Here is a 19,235-nt window from a genome sequence, read left to right as displayed (position 1 = left end):
GAGCCAGCAATCTGGCTTCCAGGAGCCTGTGCTAGAAAATCTCTGCTGCATATGGGAACAAAGACACTGATAAGGATGGTTAACCAACCACTGTTTATAAAAACAAATAGAAACAATTGTTTCTAAATGTCCATCAATAACAACTGACATTTACTAAGTGCTTGCCACACACTAGTGGTTGTATAGGGGGATGAACGCATAAATAGAAATAAAATGGATAAACAGAATAGCCTACTACTACTATTAAAATGACAAAGAGGACCTAAATATATCAAATATGATAAACCTAAAAAATATGTAAAAATGGTGACTAACAGGTACACACAGTATAAATTTTAAAATCATAAAATGATATCAGTGCCACTCATAAAAACATAGAGGGCCAGGTGTCGTGGCTCACACCCGTAATCCCAGCACTCTGGGAAGCTGAGGCGGGTGGATCACTTGAGGTCAGTCATTTGAGACCAGCCTGGCCAACATGGTGAAACCCTGTCTCTACTAAAAATACAAAAATTCACTGGGCTTGATGGCGGACACCTGTAATCCCAGCTACTTGGGAGGCTGAAGCAGGAGAATCCCTTGAACCCAGGAGGCAGAAGTTCCAGTGAGCCTGAGATTGCGCCACTGCACTCCAGCCTGGGTGACAGAGTGATACTCTGTCTCAAAAAAAAAAAAAAAAAAAAATCAAATAAAAAGTTGTAAAAGTGTGTATGGAGGGGATGCCCTTCAAAGAAGCAATGATTAGATTGATTTTCCACAGCAGTGAGAGAAATCAGAAGACAGTGTAAGAAATCATCTCAAAGAAAATAACTGCCAAGAAAATTTTCAAGAATTAAAATGAAATAAGAATCATTTCAACAAACAAAATTGAGAATCTGTATCAGTAGATCCTCACTGAATGAAATAGTACCAATCGTGTTTCAGGCATTAGAAAAGAGTTCCTAGTTAGAAGTTCTAAGATGAAAAAAAGGAGTAATAAATGTGTGGGCAACTATAAATAAACATTGATCGTATAAAGAATAATCATGTCTACGAAGGTTATAAAAAATGATAATACCAGACAATAGTAACATATGATTAAGAGATGATATAAGGAATAGTAGGTAGGATTTTAACAGGTAGAGATGACAGAGAGAAACGTTCTGGGTAGAAACAGAAGCTTGAACAAAGAAATAGTGGTAACAACAACATAGAGAATAAGCAATCCAGTCTGACTGAAACAGGGCAAATAAAAAGAACCTGGTGAGTGATGCTGTAGTAGGAAGGATGTGAGGACTTGGTCTTTGATGACTTGTGCATCTGGGGCTCATAGGGGTAATGGCAGACTCTTGATTAATGTCACAGGACTCCCAAAGTCTTAGAAAACAGAGACAAAACTGATGTGATTCCTGTCCTCAATAAGCTTTTAGAAGCGCAAATGAAGGAACACCAGAGATCTTTGCAGTTTATCCCTCCAATACAACGGGTAGTTCTGAAGTGAACCTCTAACAAACAGCATGTTGGAAAATTACAAAGAATACGTATTTCCTTAATCTGCCTTCGAGTCCCATCATATTTTTTTCTTAATAACAGCTTTGTTGAGATATAATTCACAAACCATAAAATTCACCCCTTAAAGTGTACAATTTAGTGGATTGTAATGCACTCACAGAATTGTGCAATCATCAACCACTATCAAATGTTATATTTTTATCACTCCAAAGAGAAATCCATACTCATTAACCATTGCTTCCCATTCCCTGTTCCCTGCAGCCCTTAGCAACCACTACTCCACTTTCTATCTCCATGGTTTTGTGTATAATGGCTATTTCATGTAAACAAAGTCATACAATATGTGGTCTTCTGTGACTGGTCTTCTGTTCTTTCACTTAGCATGTTTTCAAGGTAGATCCAAGTTGCAGGATGTATTAATACTTCATTCTACTTATTGCAAATAATATTCCATTGTATGAACATGCCACATTTTATGTATCCACTCATTCATTTATGGATATATTTCTACTTTCTGGTAATTATGAATAATGCTGTAAATACTTGTGTAAAAGTTTTTCTATGGTCATGTTTTGAACTCTTTTGAGTGTATACCTAGGCATGGCATTCCTGGGTGATATCATAACTCTGTTTTTTAACATTTTGAGGAGCTACCAAACTGTCTCCCAAAGTGGCTACACTATTTTTTATTACCCCCAACCATGTATGAGGGTTCTAATTTTTCTACTTCATCAACACTTGTTGTCTGTTTTATTATATCCATGTAGTGGGTGTGATATGTCTTTGCAGTTTTGATTTGCATTTCCCTGCTGATGATGTTGAACATCTTTCATATGCTTACTGGCCATTTGTATATCTTCTTTAAAGAAGTGTCGGCCGGGCGCGGTGGCTCAAGCCTGTAATCCCAGCACTTTGGGAGGCCGAGACGGGCGGATCACGAGGCCAGGAGATCGAGAGACGATCCCGGCTAACACGGTGAAACCCCGTCTCTACTAAAAAATACAAAAAAACTAGCCGGGCGAGGTGGCGGGCGCCTGTAGTCCCAGCTACTCGGGAGGCTGAGGCAGGAGAACGGCGTAAACCCGGGAGGCGGAGCTTGCAGTGAGCTGAGATCCAGCCACTGCACGCCAGCCTGGGCGACACAGCGAGACTCCGTCTCAAAAAAAAAAAAAAAAAAGAAGTGTCTATTCAGGTAGTTTGCCCATTTTTACTGGGCTTTTTGTCGTTTTTATTGTTGAGTTATACACTTTTTTTTTTTTTAAAGAGACGGGCTCTCAATTGGTCACCTAGGCTAGAGTGCAGTGGCACAATCATAGCTCATTGCAGCCCCGAACTCCTGGGCTCAAGTGATCCTCCCGCCTCAGCCTCCCAAGTAGCTGGGCTGACTTTTTATATTTTTTAGAGATGGGGTTTCACTACATTGTCAAGCCTGGTTTCAAACTCCCTGCCTTAAGTAATCCTCCCACCTCAGCCTCCCAAAGTGTTGGGACTACAGGTGTGAGCCACCACTCCTGGTCCCAACATGTCTCATATATATATATGTATGTATGTGTGTGTGTGTGTGTGTATATATATATATATCTCATTCCTTATCAGATATATGATTTGCAAATATTTTCTCTCATTCTTTTGGTTATCTTTTCACTTTCTTGATGGCATCTTACAAAGTACAAAAGTTTTGAGTTTTGATGAAGTCTCATTAATTTTTTCTTTTATTGCTTGTGTTTTTGGTGTTATAAATATGTAAGCAATCATAACCTAATTCAAGGCAATGAAGATTTATGCCTATGTTTTCTTCTAAGACGTCTGTGATTCTAGCTCTTACATTTAGTTGATTCATTTGAGTTAATTTTTGTATATGGTGGGAGGTGGGGGCTCAACTTCATTGTTTCTCCTGTGGATATCCAGTTGTACCAGCATCATTTGTTGAAAAGTCTATTCTTTCCCCCATTGAAATCTTGCCTTTTATTTCTTTTTCTTGTCTAATTGTCCTGGCTACAAATTCCAGTACAGTGTTGCAGAGAAGTAACAAGAGTGCCCTTCCTTGTCTTGTTCTTGATCTTAGGGTGAAAACACTCAGCATAATGTTCATTGTGACTTTTTCAGACCTTTTATCAGGTTGACAAAATTCCCTTCTGTTACTAGTTTGCTGTCTGTTTTTATCATGAAAAGCTGTTAGTTTTTTTTCATCAAATGCTTTTTCTGCATCAATTGAGATAATCATATAGTTTTTTCCACTTTATTCTATTAATGTGGTATATGACATTGATTTTTATATGTTGAAGTACGCTTGCATTCTCAAGACACATCTCACTTGATCAGGGTATATACAGTCACACGCTGCACAACAGCATTACATATGATGGTGCTCACTTGAGATAATACCTTACTTTTACTGTACCTTTTCTGTGTTTAAATACACAAATACTTGCCGCTGCGTTACAATTGCCTGCAGTATTCAATGCAGTAACATGTACAGGTTTGTAACCTAGGAGCATGGGCTATACCACACAGCCTAGGTGTGTAGTAGGCTATACCAGCTAGGTTTGTGTAAGTATATTCTATGACATTTGCACAACAAAATTGCCTAACGATGCATTTCTCACAAGGTATCTTCGTCATAAGTGACAAATACCTGTAATTCCTTTTTTATTTTTTCTTTTTCCTCGGCTCTGTCACCCAGGCAGGAGTGTAGTGGCGGGATCTCAACTCACTGCAAGCTCCGCCTTCTGGGTTCACGCCATTCTCCTGCCTCAGCCTCCTGAGTAGCTGGGACTACAGGCGCCCGCCACCACGCCCGGCTAGTTTTTGTATTTTTAGTAGAGACGGGGTTTCACCATGTTAGCCAGGATGGTCTCCATCTCCTGACTTCGTGATCCACCCGCCTCGGCCTCCCAAAGTGCTGGGATTACAGGCGTGAGCCACCGCGCCTGGCCTGTAATTCTTTTAATATGCTGCTAAATTCAGATTGCTGGTATTTTCTCGAGAATTTTCACATCTATGTTCATAAAGAATACTGGTCTGCAGTGCCTTTTTCTGGTTTTGGTATCATGGTAATACTAGTCTCATAGAATGAGTTAGGAAGTGTTTTCTTCTCTTGTTTTTTTGAAGTTTGAGAAGGTTGGTGTTAATTCTTTAAATATTGGGTAGAATTCACCAGTGACACCATCTGGTCCTGGGCTTTTCTTTGTTGGGTGGGTTTTGGGGTTTTTTTTCATTACTAATCCAATCTCCTTACTTGTTAAAGATGTATTCAGATTTTCTAATTCTTCTCAAGTTTTGGTAATTTTATCTTTCTAGGAATTTGTCCATTTCATCTAGGTTATATAATTTATTGGCATATAATTATTCATAATATTCCCTTGTAGCCCTTCTTATTCCTTAAGGCCATTTGTGATGTCCTGTCTTTCATTTCTGATTTTAGTAACTTGAGTCTTTTTTTCTTGGTCAGTCTAACTAAAAAGCTTGAAAAGAACAAAGGAGTAACTTTTGATTTTTCTCTATTTCTATTCTCTATTTCCACTAAAATCTGTGTTATTTTTACTCTTCTGCTTGCTTTGGCTTTAGCTTGCTTTACTTCCCGCCCCCACTTCCCCGCCCTCCCCCCCCCTTTTTTTTAACTTTCTTAAAAGGTAAAAGATTTTAGATTTGGTTATTGGCCTGAGCCCTCACTTTTTTTTTTTTTTTTTTTTTTTTTTTGCCCCTCTCTGTGGCCCAGACTTGAGTGCAATGGTGTGACCACCACAGCTCATGGCAGCTTCCAACTCCTGGGCTCAAGTGATCCTCCTGCCTCAGCCTTGCAAGTCCCTGGGATTATAGCCATGAGCCATTGTGACTGAGATCTCTTGTTAATATAAATTTCCTTCTAAGCACTGCATTTATTGCTTCCCATAAGTTTTGGTGTTATGTCTTCATTTTAATTCATTCCAAATATTTTCTAATTTCCCTTGTGATTTTCTTTAACCATTATTTATGAGTATGTTGTTTAATTTCCGTATCTGTGAATTTCCCAAATTTCCTTCTGTTAATAATTTCTTAACTCATTCCCTTGTGAATGAAGAGCATACTTTGTATGATTTCAACCCTTTTAACTTTATAAGGCTTGTTTTATGGCCTAATACATGGCCTATCTTTGAGAATGTTTTATGGGCCCTTGTGAAGAGTAGGTATTCTGATGTTCTTGGGTGGAATGTTCTCTCGGTGTCTATCAGGTCTAGTTGTCTACAGTGTTAAGTCTTCTATTTCCTTGTTGATCGTCTGCCTGGTAGTTTTGTCTATTATTGAAAAGGGGGTATTGCATTTCTCCCTTTGATTGTCACTTTTTATTTCATGTATCTTGGTCTTGTTGCTTTTATGGAAGAGTTGATATTCTCAGGCCTTTATTCCACCGTTCCAGAAGTGCTCCCACCCTCGACATCTGATTTGGAGCTTAGAGAATGTGTAAGCTTTTCAGTTAGAATCAATCTTGTTTTATAATATCTTCTAGGCCACAATATTGAGGTTCATATACTGTACAATGATCATATTCATTTTCTCCAAAATTATCATTTAAGGGATCTTAAACATCCATCAGTGACATAGATGAAGAGTAAGGTAAACTTGAAGATAAAAACTAATATACCAACCCTAATGCCCTCTTCAGTGTTTTTGTGTAGTAATTATAGGCACCATATCTCTGAGATCCTCAAACATTACATTTCTCCCAGGCTGTGTTTTTCACCTGAAAATCATAATCATGAAACTATACAGCTGTCAGGATTTTATCTCTGCCTAGAATTTATGTAGATGCCAACCCAGTTTACCCTAATATACTCAAGGTCTCTAAATTCTTGGTAGAAATGTTCCTGACTTACAATGAATTGACTTAAGGTTTTTCAACTTCACAGGGATGCAAGAGTAGTACCCATTCAGTAGACGCCGTACCTTGACTAATTACACAACCATTCTGTTTCCCTTTCAGTACAGTATTCAATCAACTGCATGAGATATTCAGCATTTTAAAATAAGCTGTGTGTTAAATGATTTTACCCAATTGTATGCCAATGTAAATGTTCTGAGCAAGTTTTAGGTAGGCTAGGCTAAGCTATGCAGTTCAGTAGGTTAGGTGTAGTAAATGCATTTTAGGTTTATAATAGTTTCAACTTATGATGAGGGACATAACCTTATCGTAAGCTGAGGAGCATCTATACATGGCCATATATATTAAATATTTCACTTAGATTATTTCGGTTTCTTAACTGCACACCTGAAACTCCTATCTTATAAGGTTGGTTTTTTACTACAAAACAAACCTAAAATAAAATCTAAATTGGGATTTAATTAGTCTCTATGATATAGAATTTTACTCAGTAGCTTATCCTCTAGTCTGTGTTCATAAAAAGCTCTTAAGTTGTTCTTTTCATATCAAGTTTATCCGATTGTAAATACTAAAAACTTGTTTTGCATTCAGCAGTCTGTGTTTGTCAAGTGTGAGTTTTGCTGGCAAAAAAATCTGAGCCTAAAGCTCAAAACAATTATGAAAATAGTTAAGCTGAGTCAGAGACTGAGTGGCTTATTGCTATTATAGACATCTGAAATGTAGTATGTTCTTCTGGAAGATTCCAGTGAGAGTGATTGTAATATCCTTGCCTAACACAACTTGGTGCAAGCATTCTGCATATATAATTATGTAGATATATAATCCTAGATTATCTTATTCCACTTGTGGTCATGGTTGTCAGTATTTGATTCTACCTTTTATTCAAAATATTCTTTTTATTCAAATAGAATTATTTGTTGATAGCTCATATCAAGATGGAGACTGGTGTTCACTAACAATTGAGACTTAATTTTTTCCAAATCAACTTAAATCCTGATTGACCATGTGTTATAGGCTGAACTGTGTCCCCACAAAATTCATATACTGAAGCCCTAATCCCCAGTGTGACTTTGTTTGGAGACAGGACCAATAAGGAAGTAATTAAGGTTAAATTAGGTCATAAGGGTAGGGCCTTGACCACATGTGGGATTACTGTCCTTATAAGAAGAGACACCAGAGAGCCCTCTCCCCCTCCCCCCGGCCCGACCTCTGTCTTCATATATGCACGGAGGAAAGACCATGTGAGAACATAGCTAGAAGGCAGCTCTCTACAAGCCAGGAACAGAGTCCTCACTAGAAACCAACCCTGCTGGGCTTTGATCTGCGACTTCCAGCATCCAGAACTGTAAGAAAATAAATGTTTGTTGTTTAAACTACTCAGCCTGTGATATTGTGTTAATAATGGCAGTCTGAGCAAACTAATACACCATGTTTGGCTCTAGAGGTACAAAAATGAATCAGACCTAAGTCCTACACTTTAGGAGCACATTGTCTAATGAGGAGAGACTTTCATGAAAATACAATGACAAAAAAATTCTAACTCAGCCTGGAAGCTCTGGAAGGCTCCACAGAGCACACATTTGACTAAGGTTTTCAAAGAAGTCCAACTAGGAGAAGAAACAGCAATCCAGGCAGAGAGAATCCTCAGGAAGGACTCAGAGGCATTCAAAGGTAGGATGTGTTCGGTGAACACTGAGAGGCCAGAGGGCATAGAGGGCATGAGGGCATGAGGGACTGTCAGGACAGAAGGCTGAGTAAATAGCCCAGGGCAAGATGTCTATGAAGGGCCCTGAGAGCCAATATATAAGAGAACGTTTATTAAACAATGTGTTAGTTTACTAGGGCTGTCATCGCAAACTGCCATAGACCGAGTGGTTAAATAACAGAAATTTCTTTTCTCACAGTTCTGGCAGCCAGAAGTCCGAGATCCAAGTGTCCGCAGGGTGGTTCCTTCTAAGGCGGCTCTCCTTGGCTTGCAGATGCCTCCTCACGTGGTCTTCCCTCTGTCCATGCATCTACATCCAAATTTGCTCTTCTTAAGAAGACAGCATTCATACTGGATTAGAGCCCACCCTAATGACTTTATGTTAATTTAATTACCTCTTTAAGGACCCTGTCTCCAAATGCAGTCCCATTCTGAGGTACAGGGATTAGGACTTGAAAAGATAAATTTTGGGGGGACACAACCCAGACTCTAGCAAACAACTACCACATGCATAACACAAGTTAAGTTTAAAACACTGACCTCTAGAGAAGTGATTCCTTTTACACAACTATTATACTTTTACCCAATGAACTCCCAGGCTTTTAAACATTTCGTCTGCCAAACTGCATTTATTAGCTTACAACTTCATCATTTTTTAAATTTTTTTAAATCAAAGACAAAATGTCAATCAAATTTCATCAGCAGGAAACATCTAGAATGATCATACTGAGTTGAAAAAGACTCAGTATGAAAAATCCCAGCCAAGAGAGAAACTGACATTCTAATTAAAATGTGACAACCGTTGTGGGGTAAACATGTGACCAGGGATAAACTTTCTGAAGTAGACTTCCTGAAGCGTACACACCTACAGCAGCATCCTGTGCGTGTCTGTAGTACAGCACTCAGCATACTGTATTGAAATTCTGTTTCTATGACTGGAGCCCGTCCCACACTCTGAATTTCCTGTAAATAGGGACCATGTCTCACTCATTTTTACATCTCTAGCAATGTCCCTGTGATAAGCTGTAATGAAGCCATTACTAGCTCTTCATAATCCCTAGAGACCAGAGGAGCCCAAAGCTGAAAAACACTGCTCGAGGATCTTAAATGTAAATGAGATCACACATGTGTACATACACTCATGTGTTCATATACACACAAACGCCTACTTTAAATGCCAAGACAACGCACACGAAGAGGCCTCAGAAGAATGATACCGGGGGTGCCACAGGATTCTGAGGAGGAGTTGATCAAAAGCTGGAGCACGCAGGGAAGACTTACGGGAGAAGGTGAGATGGGCTTTGAAAGACAAAGTAGAATTTGAACAAGCAGAGAAGAGGGAGAAGGCATTCCAGTGGAAAAAATGACATGAGGAAACTCAGGGATGGAAAGGAAACATTTCATGCTTTTCAGCAATTAAACACTTTTTTCTTTTTGGAGACAGAGTCTTGCTCTATCACCCAGGCTGGCATGGCCCAGGGATAGGCCCATTGTCATAGGTTAAATAATGACCACCCAAAGATATCAAGTCCTAATCCCAGGAACTTGGAAATATTACCTTATTTGAAAAAAGAGGTCTTTACCACATGCACACGTATGTTTATTGCGGCACTGTTCACAATAGCAAAGACTTGGAATCAACCCAAATGTCCATCAGTGACAGACTGGATTAAGAAAATGTGGCACATATACACCATGGAATACTATGCAGCCATAAAAAAGGATGAGTTTGTGTCCTTTGTAGGGACGTGGATGCAGCTGGAAACCATCATTCTCAGCAAACTAACACAAGAACAGAAAACCAAACACCACATGTTCTCACTCATAGGTGGGAACTGAACAATGAGATCACTTGGACTCGGGAAGGGGAACATGATACACCAGGGCCTATCATGGGGAGGGGGGGTGGAGGGGGGAGGGATTGCATTGGGAATTATACCAGATGTAAATGACGAGTTGATGGGTGCTGACGAGTTGATGGGTGCAGCACACCGACATGGCACAAGTATACATATGTAACAAACCTGCACGTTATGCACATGTACCCTAGAACTTAAAAGTATTATAATAATAATAATAAATAAAAAAGAAAAAAAAAGAGAAAAAAGAGGTCTTTATAAATGTGACTTGATCAAGGATCTGGAGATGAGAACACACTGAATTACCTGGGGGGGTCCTAAATGCCATCACAGTGTCTTTTCAAGACAGAGGCAAAGGAAGGTAAGGAGACACGGAGAGGGTAATGTGAAGGTGGGGGCAGAGATTGGAGTTTCGCAGCCACACGCTCAGGAATGCTGGGGCAGCCACTAGAAGCCGGAAGAGGCAAGGAAACTACTATAGGATAAAGTATTAAAAAAAATTATTATTTTATCATTTTGAATTTTATTAATTTGATTTTTTTTTTTTTTTTTTTTTTTTTTTGGAGACGAAGTCTTGCTCTGTTGCCCAGGCTGAAATGCACTGGAGCAATCTCAGCTCACTGCAACCTCTGCCTCCTGGGTTCAAGTGATTCTCCTGCTTCAGCCTCCCAAGCAGCTGGGATTACAGGCGCCTGCCACCATGCCCGGCTAATTTTTGTATTTTCAGTAGAAATGGGGTTTTGCCATGTTGGCCAGGCTGGTCTCGAACTTCTGACCTCAGGCGATCTGCCCACCTCGGCCTCCCAAACTGCTGGGATTACAGGCATGAGCCACCGCACGCAGCCTTTATTGTCTTGAATTTCTTAACCAGGGCATTCTCTTTCCCCGTATCAGAATACAGTTACTAATGTTTCTAATGTGGTATTATTTTGCTATATAAAGGTCCTGGGTTCAAATAAATTTGTGAAAATATTAAATAGCTTAAACAGCTTTAGGTCTTAACTTCTTGGTTCCTATGATGATGTGCTTGTGAAGCTCCAAGACGGGGGAGAAACGACATTCTGAGCCTATTTAACCTACTTCAGAGCATTTCTCAGCACTGGCATTCCATTGGCTATTTTTTGATAAATGCTGAACTGCAGCAAAGAAAGAAACAGTCTTGAAGAGATTTCACTCAGACCAGGAAGTAGCGTAATGATGAAACGTCCATGACCCACTGAACAGAACACTTCAATAGTAACCAAAATGTTTCGTCTCTAGGTTCCTCATCTCTTTCACCTGGACGGGGATGGAATCATATGGCAAAATATTCTTTTCCAAGCCCAGCTTATCTGGTTTTTATTAACAACACCTTCTTTTGATTACTTACTATTCTTTTTTTGAGCAACACAGTCTTGCTGCATTGCTCAAGCTGGAGTCATTGGTGCGATCATAGCTCACAGCAGCCTCCAACTCCTGGTCTCAGGCAATCTTCCGGCCTTAGCCTTCCTAGTAGCTAGGACTACAGGCATGTGCTACCATATCCAGCTAATTTTTTAAAATTTTGTAGAGATGGGGTTTTGCTTAGTTGCCTAAGCTGGTCTCAAACATCTGGCCTCAAGCAATCCTCCTGCCTTGGCCTCCCAAAGGAATTATTTTCTTAAATTTGTTTTTACCATTAGTTAAGCCAGATAGATTTCCCTAATCAACTAGACTTTATCTAGTGGCTACTGAGGCTGCTCTAACAATTACCACAAACTTGGTGGCTTCAAACAAGAGAAATTTATTCTCTCACAGCTCTGGAGGCTAAAAGTTGAAACTCCAGCAGGGCCTCACTCCCTCCAAAGGCTCTAGGGGAGAATATTTTCTTGCTTCTTCCAGTGTCTGGTGGCTCCACGTGTTCCTTGGCTTATGGCTGCATACCTCCATTCTCTTGCTGTCTTCCCATGGCCGCCTGCCCCTCCTCCCTTAAGAACACCTGTCCCTGCATTTAGTGTCCACCTGGAAAATCCAGGATCATCTCATCTCAAGGTCCTTAATTACATCTATAAAGACCCTTTTCCCAAATAAGGTTACATTCACCAGTTGAGTGGGCTAGGATGCTGACATATCTTTTGAGGGCCACTAACTATTCAACCCACTACAACCCTGAAGAGGTATTAGTGTCGGTCTGCCGCCAACCTCATCTCTGGGTAATTACAAAAGTTTAGACCTGCAAAATTGAGGACCGGATCACAGACAGTAAACTCATCTGGTAGTACCTTTCTGCTTCGCTATGCACCATGCCCATCACCTCTCAACCAAACAGCAGTAGAAGTCAGTATTTCCATTTTACAGACAGACAAATAAACTGAGGTTCCATGAATGTAAGTAAAGTCTCCAAGGGCACAGAACTCATCAGTGACAGAACTGGAATTCAGATCTGGGTCTTTATGACTATGAAACCACACTCTCCACTCCATCTCATTGTCTTCCACATTCCTTCTAGGACTGTTAGTCTTATCTACTTCTGAGTCATACAAAACACATATAACAGACAACAAACAATATGAGACTTTTCCAGATGTGTCAAATGCTTTATATCCTGTTTTCTCATTTCTGGTCTTAACATCCCTGGCTCCTTCAGCCTTCAGTTCGATGACATGGCTTGTCCCCTTCCCTTTTCATTCACATTCTCTAAATCTGTGGCACTTAGTCTATATGCTTCTTTAAAGAATGTTTCCCAGAGCAGACTAATTATAAACACCAATTTTTATTCAGTACTTATGTGCCAGGCTGTGTTTAAAGCATTTCAGTTGTATTACTTGAATCTTCAGTAATCCCGTTAGATAGGTTACTATTATTAGTCTCCATTTTGGAGACAAGGAGACATAGAGGTATCCTGCTCAAAGTCACAATGCTAGGATGTGAAAGACAGTATTAAAATGCAAGCAGCCAATCTCCAGGGCCCTGCATGCTTAGCCTCTACTCTCTTCGCTGCCTCTCCTTGTGCTTACTACAAGTTTGGTCTCAACTGCTGGGAGTAGAAGGAGGCCATTTCCCTCCTTCTAAATAGTATACAGTTAATGCCACCTAAGATCATATGATGGTCATATCACCTATGGGCATCTGGACACTGCTAAATGTGTGCCCAGCACTGATTCCCTTCCTCTTCCTTCTCAAAAGGATCCCAATTTTGTTCATCTATCTATCCATCCACCTCCTGAATTAGGGGATGGCAAATGAGTGGAACCATCCTCAGTGTCAGGGGTACAGTTTGACTGGCCTAAGACCTATTGTTAGTGCAGGGATGAACTCGTACTGAAGTTGACCCAAAGAGAACTGAAGGAACACTGACAATTTTCAGAGGGACTCATACCCCTGTGTATTAGTTAGCTTGGACTGCTTTAACAAAATACCATAGACCGATGACTTAAGCAACAGTTTATTTCCTCACAGTCCTGGAGGCTGGCAAGTCACTTCCTGGTGGTATGCAGATGGCCAGCTTCTGGCTGTGTTTTCACATGCTGTATGACATCATGTAACCGAATTACTTTCTTACTCCTAATTCAATTACGTTGGGAGTTAGGGCTTCAACATATGAATTCATGGGGGACACAATTCAGTCCATAGCATCCTGTACTCTTCTGTTACATAAGCAAGAGGTCAGATGTGTTTGCCTTCTACTCCTGCATTCTCTGAAAAGGAATCCCAGTCCCAGACTCTTGCTCTGTGATTTCCCTGAATAGAAGCAGTTAATTAGGTTCTGAGGCAGAGGCAGAAAGAGGACTTGGGGATGAAGACTGAAAGTCACTGATGGCTGGGGAGAGGGAAGAAAGTCTGAAAGGAGCGGCTCAGGCAAGGCAGATTCAATTCGGATAGACAACTTAGAGAAAACTCTTGCCCCTGCCCCAAGAAGCCGATGCATCTAACACTGAGACCTCTTTCCCAGTGAACGTCTGTACTGTCCATCCTTTCAGCCATTAATGGTAAAACCAGGGCAATATGCCTTTTTAAACTGTACCCTGAATGTCAGAAATATACCGATTTCAGAAATGTCAAAGGTACATTTTTTAACCACAGAAGTGGGGTATTTCCAATCCCAGCTTTTACTTGGTAAAGCCTTTCCTATTACCCTGCTGTGGGCTCAGTTTTGTTTCCCTCGAATTCTTATGTTGAAGCCCTAACCCCCAGCACCTCAAAATGTGACTATATTTGGAGAAAGGGCCTCGGAAAAGTAACTAAATTAAAATGAGGCAGTTAGAAATCCAGAGATTGGTGTTTTTTTGTTTGTCTTTGAGACGGAGTTTCGCTCTTGTCGCCCAGACTGGAATGCAATGGCATAATCTCTGCTCACTGCAACCTCTGCCTCCTGGGTTCAAGCGATTCTCCTGCCTCAGCCTTCCACGTAGCTGGGACTACGGACGTGCACCACCATGCCCAGCTAATTTTTGTATTTTTAGTAGAGATGGAGTTTCACTGTGTTGGCCAGGCTGGCCTCGAACTCCTAACCTCAAGTGATCTGCCCACCTCAGCCTCCCAGTGTTGGGATTACAGGCGTGAGCCACTGCATCCAGCCTTATTTGTTTTTGAGATGGAGTCTTGCTTGTTGCCCAGGCTGCAGTGCAGAGGTGTGATCTCAGCTCACTGCAACCTCACCCTCCCCAGGTTCAAGCCATTCTCCTGCCTTAGCCTCCCAAGTAGCTGGGACCACAGGCGCAAGCTACCACTCCTGGCTAATTTTTGTATTTTTAGTAGAGATGGGGTTTTACCATATTGGTCTGGCTGGTCTCAAACTCCTGACCTCAAGTGATCCTCCTGTCTCAGCCTCCCAAAGTGCTGGGATTACAGGCGTGAGCCACCGTGCCCAGCCTGACTGGTGTTTGTGTAAGGGATTAGAGACACAGACAAAATAGAGAGGGAAGACCATGAAGACACAAGGAGAAAGTGACCATCTATAAGCTGAGGAGAGTCCTCAGAAGAAACCAACCCTGCTGACACCTTGATCTTGGATATCCAGACTCCAGGACGGTAAGGAAATCAATCTTTAGTTTAAACCACTCAGTGTGTGCTACATGGCTACAACAGCACAAGCAGACTAACACAGGCCCCAGTCTGAAATGATCTCTCCCCTCGCTTCTCTCAGCTACCACTGGAACTTCATTTGGCATTTAATCAAGCACTGCTTCGCGTTATCTGGCCCACTAATATCTCACACAGTAAAATTGCTTACTACTTTTTTCCCATCCATTTTTTCTCGTTTCCCCAACCAGGTCCTTCACAGTCTATGAATACAGGCTTTGCCTTACAAAATACACATCTTGAAATCTTTCCATGGCTCAGCCCTCCAGGCAGAAACCACCTGCTGCCAGGCCATAGGATGTGCTGGGGGCCAGCCAAAAAGGTCTGCTAAAGTCACAAAACTGGAGAAAAAGTATGTGAAAGAGGGTGGGGATGGACAGGAGGAAAGAAGGCTAAGTATAATGGAGGGCCAGACACAAAGGGTAAAACAGCAAGCAGGTCAACATAGTGAAAGCAATGACAGAGCAGGTCCAGGCAGACTGAGGCCTGGTTTGATACAAGTCTCAAAGAGAGGGTCTTCCAGTCGCCACTGGTAAACTCAGCTCTTTCCCCACTTTGTATCGATTTAAACAGAGGACATCCAACCGTAAACAGTAACCAGGTTTTAGTCGCTGGCCAGGGAAGGAGTTCTCACTCTAAATGCCCCTTCTCCCCAAACACTAGAAGGCATGGAGTTTCTAGGACTAGGTGTGGGACAGGAGAGGAATGTTAGCATGTGCAAAGCGAGACTCTAAATGTGCACGCACGATTCATAAACATACATCTTCATGCATCACATGTACACAAAATGGTGGAGACTTTCTTTTAGGGGAGGGGATAATGATAATGATCTGAAGCCAACTAGAGGTTGCCTATCCTGTTCCACTCTGCAGTCTTATCTTCCTCTGGTATCTGATAAGGGGTCAAGAAGCTCTGGCACCATCCTGGGGCCATCTGGTTTCTTGAAGCAGTTGTGGCTATAAAGGGACTGAAGAAAAATAGTAAGAAAAAGGAGCTTTCCCAGTGATTTCATCAGCACCCTCCCCCACCTCTCCACCTCCATAAAACCATCCTAGGAGGTCATTCAGCTCCAACATGTGGATGATTAATCACTTCTGCTTGCACTGATTCCTCCCTCCTCGGAATGCAGAGCAATTTTTGCCTCTGTCGTGATTAGCTGGTGATGTCTCTTGATGGTTTTATTATTTAATTGGCTAATTTTGTTCTCAGAAAAAAACATATGCTTTTACAATTCAAGGTATCTTTTTTTAACATACTATATATTGTTACTTTTTTAGTGTCCATAAAGCCTCAAGAAAAAATAAATAACAGCATTAGAAAACTTAGCCATTAGTTTTAATCTTTCTGCACTGAAGCCTAAAATATGAAAAAATATGAAAAATACAAGTTGTGAAAGTTTCTGAGTGTCCAGTAGATTGGAATTTCTAGGACAAAATAAGTCATGTGCTCTGCCCAAAGCCTCAGGGCAATCCAGCTGAATCCCAGTTTAAGAAGTCTGTTGCAGAGCCAAATGTGTTCATACTGAAAGAGATTCAGTCTAGAATCTATGAATGGGCACAGGGAGTCCCTGACCTCTGGGCAACATTCCCAAAAGCCTACTGGAAATCATAAATCTAACTCATAATAAAACTGCTCTGGCTAAAACACAGCTCTTTGCTTTTAGCCAGAATTACAGGAACTCAGTTCAATATTAGTGACGGTCTGGAAGCCGAAATCTCTGAATGTCCGCTACACTTTTGTATTTTTGTTCCTTTAAGCCTCAGTGGGGGTGAAAGTTATATTTCTGATCAGTAAAGAAAAAAAATGGAACTGAATTACCATTTCACAAATATTTTATTTATGTTGAGACAAGGTCTTGCTCTGTCACCCAGGCTGGAGTGCAGTGGTGCAATTACAGCTCACTACAGCTTCGACCTCTCCGGGTTAAGCAATTCTCCCACGTCAGCCCTCCCAAGTAGCTGGAACTACCACATGCCACCATGCCCAGCTAATTTTTATAGTTTTTGTAGAGATGGGGTTTTGCCACGTTGCCAAGGCTGGTCTCAAACTACTGGGGTCAAGCGATCTGACCATGTTGGCCTCCCAAAGTGCTGGGATTACAGGCGTGAGCCACCGTGCCTGGCCTGTTTTTCAAAAATTTTCCATAGTTTTTTGACGAGACGAGGTCTCATTATGTTGCTCAGGCTGGTCTCCCAACTCCTGGGCTCAAGCAATCCTCCTGCCTTGGTCTCCCAGAGTGTTGGGATTACAGGTGTGAGCCACTACGCCTGGCCAAAAATTTTACTGTAAAATATTTTAAAACAAGAATTAGAAAAATATTAGCTTTAGAAAAAAATGAAAATCTTTTGAGGTGTTTAGGAAAGCTCCAAGGAACTTAAAAACAACTGATACTATCTTATTTAACAGTCCATTTACTCAGCCCATACTGTGTGCTTTACCTAAGTGTTCACATTTAATCTCTACAACCAAATGAAAGTACATAATATACCCTCACTTTACAGATGAAGAAACTGAGCTCAGAGTTCAGTTTGTCCAAGGCTGTCAAGCTGGGAAGTGATATGGCCAGGAGATTAACTCCAAAGCCCCACTGCCAGGCAGAAAACAGAACATTTCCTGTTTTCATTCCTTATCAGTAGGAGCAAAGTGTAGTTCTGTAAGCTTCCTGTTGGGTGTTTTCTGGTAAATCGTAACAAGAATGACTCCAGGTCAAGGTTTAAGCCTACCTAAAATGCAGGCCAGAACACAGCTAGAATACAGCAGTATTATCTTGCAATTTTCTTTACTAGGTTAAACTGGACTTGAATGATCTGAGACATTTATGACTTGATCACTGTGGCAAAACGGAGACAAAGCTGGCTCCTGGCATAGACCTCTAACAGCAGAAAGAAAGGCAGGATCACATCACCATGGACTCGTTTGGAATTAGGTCAAGTAGGTAAACTGACATGTCTGGATATTTATTTACTGAACATGATGACAATGACCCAACCTAACAACCATCAAAGTCCTTCGGCTCTCAGGGGTTAAGCAAATTGAAAGGGATTTTTGAAAGGCAGAGTATAGGAAAAAAGTGGCTAACACCTTTGGGGCAGTATTTCATAACCTGAGACTTGAGCTTCATTAAAAGTAACCAAATTCAATGGAGGTAGATGTCTGCGTGCAAAGTGCCCCCATTCTCCTGAGTTATAGCCAGTTTAAAGTTGTCATTTTAGTCAGCAGTGAAATCCATCCAGAAAGGCTCAAGTCAGCTACAGTGCTATTATAGACATAAATCTTTTTTATTTGTATTAGAAAAGCATCAGTTATTTCATGCTACAATGTGTAATTAAGAATTAAATGTGTTCATTATTTTGCTTACCCTTACAATAAGATATTTAGGGTTACAGGAACAGATTAATAATGTTAACAAACCCAGGACTTAACAGACCCAGGAAACATTTTGATGTCGCCGTATCTGTTAGTCCAAACTGCACCATTTTCTATGCCCCCCGCTATTTCGCAGACACTGGTCAAAGTGAAACATTCCACACGGGTTCGGGCCGCGGTGGTGGCACCTGAAATCCCAACTACTAGGGAGGCTGAGGCAGGAGAATCGCTTGAACCCAGGGGACGGAGGTTGCAGTGAGCCAAGATCGCGCCACTTCAATCCAGCCTGGGTGACAAAGCTCAGTGCCCAGGACGCACTAAGGGATCTCAGGGGCTGAAAAAAAAACAGAAGAGAAGCCACGCGACGCAAAATCAAACGTCAGCGAACGAGGGGTCCTTTAACAGGCGGTCCACACGTCCCCTCCTGGCGCCGAGACCCAGCCGCTCCGGGCCACCCCGGCCAGGTACGGCCAGCCCCGGGGCGGGGCCTCCTGACGTGAAGCGATCCCACTGGCACCTCACAGGATTCCCGAGGGTCGCGGGCGGCCTCTCCTCAGCCCTGCAGCTCCCACACACGGACACCGCGAGCCTCGGCCATGTCCACTGACCGACCTTCCTCGCCGCAGCTCCTCGCGCATGGCCGGCCCCTTAGCAGCGACTAGCGCGAGAACAGCCCGGAAGACGCGCAGCCAGCCCCACGTGAGCCGAACACCCCAAGCCGCCGCTGCCGGCGCCGGCTCCGCGATTAAGGTCGGCGCGTGCGCGCTTGCGCGAGACGGGCACGCTCAGCCCGGCGCCGGTTTCTAGGGAGCTGGGCGCATGCGCCGCGTGAGGGGCCCGGCCGGCGGAAGGAGGCGCTGCTACCGGAGGTCCCGGCGCGCTTGCGCAGTAGCTGAACGCGGGCGTTTCTTTCCTC

The 19,235-nt window shown here is 42.0% G+C and overlaps 1 long non-coding RNA gene across 2 annotated transcripts; it reads right to left on the bottom strand.

Annotated features, from left to right (window-relative positions):
* Positions 1-18,212: 18,212 nt before the first annotated feature.
* LOC102143219 (uncharacterized) lies at positions 18,213-19,066 on the bottom strand. 2 transcript variants are annotated; one of them, XR_281030.5, is made up of 2 exons: positions 18,837-19,066; positions 18,213-18,653 (listed from the first exon to the last, which is right to left on the bottom strand). It is a non-coding gene; the product is annotated as an uncharacterized lncRNA (long non-coding RNA). The 2 variants fall into 2 exon arrangements; XR_012418636.1 differs by having other exon boundaries at positions 18,842-19,066.
* Between the last annotated feature and the right edge of the window lie 169 nt (positions 19,067-19,235).

This window comes from Macaca fascicularis, chromosome 10 (assembly GCF_037993035.2).
Source record: "Macaca fascicularis isolate 582-1 chromosome 10, T2T-MFA8v1.1".
Lineage (NCBI taxonomy): Eukaryota > Metazoa > Chordata > Mammalia > Primates > Cercopithecidae > Macaca > Macaca fascicularis.
The sequence above is the reverse complement of the archived record's forward strand: the minus strand, read 5'-3'. Positions and strand labels throughout refer to the sequence as shown.